Here is a 9,084-nt window from a genome sequence, read left to right as displayed (position 1 = left end):
GAGCAGGTTCTAACCAGGGATTTTAAACCAACAAAACAAATTGTTAGTGATTAACATATTTTGTTCGTTTTTTTATAGCGTATTTCAAAATAGTTTTAGTATATTGTTGAAATGATTGGTTCAAAAGATAAGTCCTATTCTGAAGGTATCATTGTGTGCCCATGTAACTTATTTGTGAACACAATGATAGGTGTTACTGAAATTGACTGAACGGATTTCAGACCACATTTATACACGCTTATTTGAAGCATCCACAAAGTTAGATTATGACTTCCGAGGGAAAAAAGACTATAAAGAATAGGGCAGTAGTAGTGTGTGTGAGTTTGTGTGTGTGTGATAGACAAAGAGGGAGGTAAGAAAGAGAAGCACAAACACAAGATTTACTAACTATAGTGTAATAATAATAATTTTAATAATTATAATAAAATAATAATAAGGCTTGTCTTCGAGTCCGAAGATTAATGAGGAATGCAGTATTTCATGTGGCTACGCAGCCCCAGCTGTGACCTACATAGTATGTTTAGAGTGTTCATGGTAGGTGTGTTTTAAACCGAAAATGCCAGTAAGTAATAATATTCTGAATAACAAAATTGGTTTACTCTATTTGCATTTTAACGTCTGTTTAACTGTTGGCATTAAAATGAACAATTCAGTGCATTCACAATGTTAACTCTGTTAAATTATTGGCTCTGTGGAATCAAATTTGTTTTCCGATATCTAAATCTTTAAAGGTCTCTGGAGGAAATGTCAAGAAAATATGAACATTGTAATCATTCTTGTTTCCTGAACCATTCGACGATACAATAAAGGAGTGTTCAATTATTTAATGTTAACGATTTCTGTTCACCGTCAGCCATTATACATATATATATAATCATACAAAAATGTATATATATATATATATATATATATATATATATATATATATATATATATATATATATATATATATATATATATATATATATATATATATATATATATATATATATATATATATATATATATATATATATATATATATATATATATATGCAAAATGCGACTCTCATTACTTTATAAAACGACTTTTCAAATTATGAATAAAAATAAAATATTACGATGTAAACATAGACGAAGTATGTATGTATCATTTAGACGTAGATAATTTTATTCAAAATATTTTTGTTGAAGATCGATCAGTTTTCATAAAAGTGTCGTTTGTGACGCTCGTCTGTTGCTAATATTTTAATTGAATGACACGCTGTTGATTGATGTGACTACACACGCACGGAACAACATGTAAAGGAATTTCTAAAAAAGCTAATCGTTAAATCAAAGGTTAGCATGTTTATGCATACTTTGAAACAAGAACAAAATTATACAATTTGATTTCCCAATAAAACAAAGGGAAGTAACTCTATACTCCTTGATCCTAGTCTGCTTTTTCGTTAATGCTAAAAGTTATTGTCAGGTTGGAAAAATGTTTCGACATTTTAGGAATTGAAATAAATAATGTTGCAATTGAGCAATCTTTTTTTTTTTTTTTAATGTATTTTTATTTCATTGTCTACAACGTTACAAAACACTGGCCAACAATTAATAACAGTTAAAATAGTATGTTTATTGTATGCCAGTTTGTAAGATCATAAAACCAATAAAGGGCTACTTTATGTTAAAAGTGTCTAATTGTATTTCCTTTTCTTTGTGTATTAGAGGACGTTTTATTTTAATGTCACATGATCAGAAAGGCCGAGCTATTTAAGTTTAGTCTGGGTCTGGACCTCATTCTACCCTGATACAGGGCTGGGAACTATTTTGTTTTCCCCAGTCCTACAACAAAGTGACCCATTAAAAAATATATATCTGTACATATATATATATATATATATATATATATATATATATATATATAGAGAGAGAGAGAGAGAGACAGAGAGAACGAGAGAGGAAACAAAGTGAGAAAATGAAAAAAATGATGATAGTGACTATAATTAGTTCACAGAAATTAATAAATTATTTTTTGTTTTACTAACTTTTAGATTCAACTAGACCTGGAAATCCACTGACTTCTAAAATGTTTGGCCTACTTCAGTCGAAGAACGACTATGGTTGATCTCGTTGAACACTTGTTCATGTGACTGTGGAGCCCTGACCTGGAGAGACATTCATGGCTAAATACAACGCAGGCAAAGGTGCACTTCCCTTTGGTGGTAGAGGAACGAGCTATTTTCCATTAGACCCGCTTTTCTTCGAAACCTGAGGTCAATGCCTTTTCACTTTCCCTAGCTTTCTTTGTCAAATATAGAAAAATAAATAAATACACTAAACAAAGGGGGTGCTCAACTAATTAGTCCTGTGTGTTCAGCCAATCCTGTGAGTTCAACCAATCCTGTGAGTTCAACCAATCCTGTGAGTTCAACCAATCCTGTGAGTTCAATCAATCCTGTGTGTTGAACCAATCCTGTGACCTTAACCAATCCTGTGACTTCAACCAATCCTGTGTGTTTAACCAGTGCTGTGAGTTCAACCAATCCTGTGAGTTCAACCAATCTTTGGGGTTTAACAAATCCTGCCCTGTGTGTTCAACCAATCCTATGAGTTCAACCAATCCTGTGACTTCAACCAATCCTGTGTGTTTAACCAGTCCTTTGAGTTCAACCAATCCTGTGAGTTCAACCAATCCTGTGAGTTCAACAAATCTTTGGGGTTTAACAAATCCTGCCCTGTGTGTTCAACCGATCCTATGAGTTCAACCAATCCTGTGACTTAAACCAATCCTGTGTGTTTAACCAGTCCTGTGAGCTCAACCAATCCTGTGAGTTCAACCAATCTTTGGGGTTTAACAAATCCTGCCCTGTGTGTTCAACCAATCCTATGAGTTCAACCAATCATGTGACTTCAACCAACCCTGTGTGTTTAACCAGTCCTGTGAGTTCAACCAATCCTGTGAGTTCAACCAATCCTCTGAGTTAAACCAATCTTTGGAGTTTTGACAAATCCTGCCATGTGAGTTCAACCAATCCTATGAGTTCAACCAACACTGTGACTTCAACCAATCCTGCGTGTTTAACCAGTCCTGTGAGTTCAACCAATTCTGTGTGTTCAACCAGTCCTGTGGCTTTTATCTATCGAAATTTCTCTTGACTCTCTTGAATGTGCAAGTATCTAAGAGATAAAAAAAAAGAAATGAACCAGTGGTACAACACTAGAGTTCTTGTCTCCACGTCGATGCCCACCAGTACACCGCCTCCTTTTGTTGACCACATGTGCGATGTGTTCATGGATACGAACCTGTACCAAGTACTCACCATATTGAGGTGCTACGTTCGACCGGCCGTATGTTTGTTGGGATTCTCAGCCAACACGATCAGCTTGACAGTTCTTAGACGAAACGGACTTCACAAACAAGCAAACACACTCCTATTGGGGCTGGTCGTAGCGGACAGTTTGTACTTAATCTCAGGGATGAACTTCGCGGAAGTGGTCAGTGCCCTTGGATCTAATAATAAAGACTTTCCACCCAATTTGTCATTCCAAAACTTCAAAGCTCTGGACTATTTCCTTTTAACGTGTGACCTGGCCATTTCCAACATCGGACACTGGGGACTCATAACCAGCACGATTATACCATTTCTAATTACAGGGGAAAGACTTTTAGCTATATATAGACCAACGACCTATAAGACTTTGGTAACGGCAAACAGAGTAAAGATTGTAGTTATCTGTTCTTTCCTGGTATGTTTACCTTGGGTACTGAGTGCTAGTTCATTTTCAGTTCTAGTGAAAGTGAAACTTAAAAATACAGTCACTTTGTTGGCTTTAAGAATCCCTGCCTCACAATGTACTCATATACCAAGCGTCGTTGGTCTCTACGTCATCAGCAGTACCTTATCTTTTATCAACATTGCAGTTGTAACTCTAGGATGCTCCATTATTTGGGTCAAAGTTCAACTCACTTTGACCAATAGACGGAAATTGACCTCACCACGAAGCCAACACGTCAGGTCACTGAGGACGACACGAACCCTGATTTTGGCGTGTTTCATGTCTGCGGTGACTCACGGGGCCACCTCAGTGTGCGCAAGTATGTCTTATTTCGTAGGAAAACAGTTGTACTTATTAAATGAATTCACATTTTTGATCTATCCGATCTCATGCAGCTGTTGTTCTGTCTATATATTTTCGAATAAAAAACTGAATCAGAATTTTAAAAGACAGAATGAGGATCTCAAAATGAAGACAATTTATCCAAACCTTCACTTTCTAAATACATTAGGGACTTAGTATGATGACAAGGAACTTACTTTATCGCTGAATTTATAAACGACAAAAAAAAATGATCGTAAACTTTGTATGACTTTTGAAAACAAGAAAGATTTTAACTCTCTCTCTCCGTAATTATTTACCACATTCTTGTGGAATCAACGCTGGTATCGTCAGTTAGGAGAGAAGGAGTTAAGAATGATGTATAAATCTGAAGTGTTCGTCATTACATCTCTGCCCGTGGTCCCGTCTTGGGAGTAGACCAACAGATTGAACAGAAGTTACAGTGTTGTCTTTTTGTTCAACACTGTCATACGAATTATTAAGCCTACGTATTCCTTTTTACTCAACATTTACTCCTGTTGATTAGGTTCAAATTTATTACAATATTCTATTCTTTAAAAATTCGCTAACAAATTTACTCCAGAATCCGAAATTGGGGCCCCATTTCTTTCAAGTGGGATATTTAGAATGTGTCATCTCGGGATTTGCCTTTTATAGGTGTAGATCCTGAACCTTTTCTATTTATCTACTATTAATAGTCTAAAGAAATGTCTTATATTTGTATTTGCAAATATGTACGGAGCTCTGGTTAGATTAAATTATCCTACAACGGTACATGTTTGAGTACACATAGCCTACGGAAAGTAAAAAAAAATCTACATAATTCATCAGTGACAAAATTAGAAACAGTTTCCTTGTACATTTAAGTTGCCGCAAGCTGTATCTGAAAGTCGCCATATTCCACATTTATGTGTTTAACATTTTTTTTAAATCAGCGAATGTAAGTAGTGTTTGTTGTTAAAGAATATTAAATCAATTGTTTTATTTGTGCCACCAATGTGCAGGGGCGTAGCTAGGAATTTTCCATCGTTTGGGGGCCAGGGGGCTTGACCTCTTTGGGGGGCCCCTGAATTTTGCGTAATATTTAATTTTTAATGTAAAAAAAAATGCTCACTAGGTGGCCCCTCTCAAGTGGGGGTCCGGGGGGATTTTAAAATTCTCCCCCCCCCTCCCTCCACACTAGCTACGCCACTGCCAATGTGCAATACCGATAATCTAAAGAAACAAAATAAAAAGAAAATTCTTTAAAAAAACAAAACAACAACAAAAAAAAGCTTATACAGAGCGTAGTTGTATAAATTAGTTTAGGTCAGTCATGTAATTAAATTTGTAATAGATATCGTCTACCACTAATACATCTGTGCGATTAGAAATATTTGTACCGATTATTTTTGTTTAGCGCTATTTAATGATGTTAGCTTTCTAAATATGCTATGATCCTATGTATTTATAAAAAAAAAATGAGCCATCTAAATTCGAACTCGAGAGATCGTCTCCTCAGTCTCCTCAAGCCAATACGGTAACCACTGTGCCAGGCTGCTGTCTATATAAAAGAATGTTTTTATACTTAGTTATAGTTATTGACACATTTTTTCTTTCAACAAACAATAATGGGGACTAATTCATCTTATACATTCATCAGTCAAGTAAAATTTCTTTCACTTGGTCGAGATACTAAACAAAATAATTAATTGCCAATAGTTTAATAAAACTCATTGTTTTTTTTTTTGCCTGATGTTAAGGAGGGCAGGCAGGGCTACAATCCCGGGGTCTCCACAAGAATGGGGCCTCCACAAAAGAGATAACAATGTTTTCGCATTTTTACGGCTGGCTAAAATAGAACATGCTTTTAGATATAAGTATTTTTCATCGTAAGTGGATCTTTATCAAGGCTTTCGAAAAATTGTAGGGGCCTCCACAAAAATCCTGCCCCGTGCGGGGGGGGGGGCCTCCTTATACTTAAATCCGGCCCTGAGAACTAAACTATTTGACTTTAGACAATATGGAATTTAATGTGTTTGACGAGTGTCGGGTGTTTCGTCAGAATTAAAGAGTATTACGTCATACTCCAAACAGAGCATGGCAGGGGAAGTCAGTGGGCAGAGGTCAAAGTCTGGGCCATCGTGACAACACCTCGTTGCGATTACTTCAGAACACAATATGTCTATTTCTGTGTCTATACTGTGTCTGTGTCTATACTGTGTCTATGTCTATACTTTGTCTATGTCCATATTGTGTCTACGGGTATAAATACTTTTATTTGTGAATACATTTCCTTATTAATTATCTCTTCGACCTATATTACAAATATAAAAGATTGTATTTTACGAATATTCGCATTTAGTTTATACAATGGAGCAGAGCAATTTGCAAATGGCTTTACGGTTAGCTGACAACTCTGATACACAGCCGGCTTTACAATTAGCTTCCAACCCTGACTCACAATATGATCTACAGTCAGCTACGAACCCTATGCCACAAGATTCTCAGCAGACTCTTATCACAGAGCCCAGAGTTGACACTGTAGCCTCAACCGAGCCAAAAAACGATCTACTGTCTCTACCTAATTTGAGTTCCAGTGTGGCCTGTTCAAGTCATGAAGATTACTTTCAATGTAGCGGTAAGCAACATACAATTGCCTGTTTGTAGTTTCTTTTTGTCTAATGTTCGCTAGTTTGTTGGGGCTGTGTGTCCCCGTTAGTTTACGTGCGTCTCTGTTAGTCTCAGTGTGTCTCTTTTAGTCTCCGTGTGTCTCTGTTAGTCCCCGTGTGTCCCTGTTAGTCTCCGTGTATCCCTGAGGAAACGAACCAACGAGATCCTCTTCAAAAGCTAACAACTTATCTTATTGTAACTCTCTTCTGTTTTCAAAAGTATTACTGCCTGACACCACTCTAGTGATAACTCTTGTCATCACGCTTGTCATCAGTCTTGTCGTCACTCTTGTCATCATCTTGTTGTCACTTTTGTCATCACACTTGTCGTCAGTCTTGTCATCACTCTTGTTGTCACTCTTGTTGTCACGCTTGTCATCAGTCTTGTCATCATTCTTGTCATCACTCTTTCGTCACTCTTGTCGTCAGTCTTGTCGTCACTCTTGTCATCATTCTTGTTGTCACTCTTGTCGTCAGTCTTCTAATCATTCTTGTCACCATTCTTGTCATCAGTCTTGTCATCATTCTTGTAATCAGTCTTGTCATCAGTCTTGTAATCATTCTTGTCACCATTCTTGTCATCAGTCTTGTCATCATTCTTGTAATCAGTCTTGTCATCATTCTTGTCATCAGTCTTGTCGTCAGTCTTGTCATCACTCTTTCGTCACTCTTTTCGCCACTCTTGTCATCAGTCTTCTTTTGTGTCACCTTCCAGGTTTTGAGCCCTTGCGAGCAGCTTCTCCATACAAGTGTAACACAACATTTATTTAAACATCTTTACTCTGACATCATCATCATCGTCTTCATCACAGCATCATCATCAAACTCTAGTGATCTTGACTATGATATCATCATCATCACAATCACATTATTATCATCATCGTTATGGAACTCTAGTTGTCTGGGCTTTGACATCATCATCTCATCATCATCAATATCAAGCATTATAATAGTCATCAAACTCTCTTAAGAGGCTGGGCTGTGACATCATCATCTTCATCATCACAGCATCACCATCATCGTCATTAAACTCTAGGGGTCTTAGCTGTGACATCTTATCATCATCCTTTATTATTTCTCTGTGTGGGTATTCAATGCTACATGCCTCATCAATGCTACATGCCTCATCAATGCTACATGCCTCTTCAACGCTACATGTCTCTGCGTATCTTGCAGATGTCTTCTCTTGCTGTTGTTACCGAGGACTTCGCTGCTGTCAAGTCCAGGAAACGGAAGAGTTTTGTTGTGATCTTTGTGCCTGCCTCTGCTGTTTGATAGTAGACTGCAGCAATTGCTGAGAGAATATACCACAGAAGTGAGACAAGTAAGCAAAAACATTAAAACCAAAACAAAAACAATGTTTTTTCACCTTAAATAGAAATGAATAGATTTCTCCATTTGACCCTCGCAATACAGACAAGAAACAAGGAAGATAACTAATGAGGAAGTGCTGCGAAGAGTAGAGTGCCAGGACATCCACCCTGTTATAAGCAGCAGACGTCTTGGCTGACATGGTCACGTTCATAGAATACTGCAAGGTTGACTTCCACATTATGATGATGATCTAATAGAAGGCAGGAGAGCTGCTGGTCGCTCACGTTTAAGGTATACTGATGTATGCCAACGCGACATGAAGTTCTTCAAAATCTACACTAACAGTTGGGATAAACCGGCACTGGATAGATGCACATGGAGAGCGAGCATAAAGGAAGGGTCCTGGACTGAAGATGCCATACACAATGTAATGTATGTTTAATTCTGTACTGAAGTCAACTGTAGATGTTTGTAAGATTTCAATCAATTACTCAGCAAGCGTTTGGGTTTCTTGTTCGGGTGTATTCAATGTAGTTAAACAACAGCACAGAAATAACACACATCTATTTTAACTAGTGAAAAGATGTGTTCAACACTGATGAACAATGAGTAATACGTTTAATCCAATAAAAGGCCACAGTCAGAGTCTCTGTCAAATACAACACGTCTTTACCCTAGATAATCCTATCGCTAACTGATTTTCCAGTCTCTAACCCAAAATATCCCAAACGTCACTAGTCCCGTTCAATATACGTCTTCTATGGTGCGTCTCTAACTAACTAATAATATAAACTAGGTGCCTAACAGATTCCTCCTCCCCCTTTTTTCCTACTACAGTCAAGTCTTACAAGGGCATTTGCATTTCATGGGGAAGACAACAAACATAAAATCTTGACATCTTCATCTTGGCTTGACAGTTCACACTAATGTTCATATCCATATTTCCAACAATGTTCATTTAAATGTTCATTTGGCACTCTGTATACTTTTGAAGTTCATCATAGCAATGTGGCATTTCATGGGCACTTCA

General features: G+C 37.0%; 1 long non-coding RNA gene across 1 annotated transcript; it reads left to right on the top strand.

Moving 5' to 3' along the window:
- The first annotated feature begins 4,842 nt into the window (after nucleotides 1-4,842).
- LOC129923559 (uncharacterized) lies at nucleotides 4,843-8,079 on the top strand. Its single transcript, XR_008775518.1, has 3 exons — nucleotides 4,843-5,029; nucleotides 6,434-6,709; nucleotides 7,917-8,079. It is a non-coding gene; the product is annotated as an uncharacterized LOC129923559 (long non-coding RNA).
- The last annotated feature ends 1,005 nt before the right edge of the window (nucleotides 8,080-9,084 follow it).

The sequence above is a fragment of the Biomphalaria glabrata genome, chromosome 17 (genome assembly GCF_947242115.1).
Source record: "Biomphalaria glabrata chromosome 17, xgBioGlab47.1, whole genome shotgun sequence".
NCBI classification, from domain to species: domain Eukaryota; kingdom Metazoa; phylum Mollusca; class Gastropoda; family Planorbidae; genus Biomphalaria; species Biomphalaria glabrata.
Note: the sequence above shows the minus strand (reverse complement) of the source record. Positions and strands in the feature narration are given on the sequence as shown.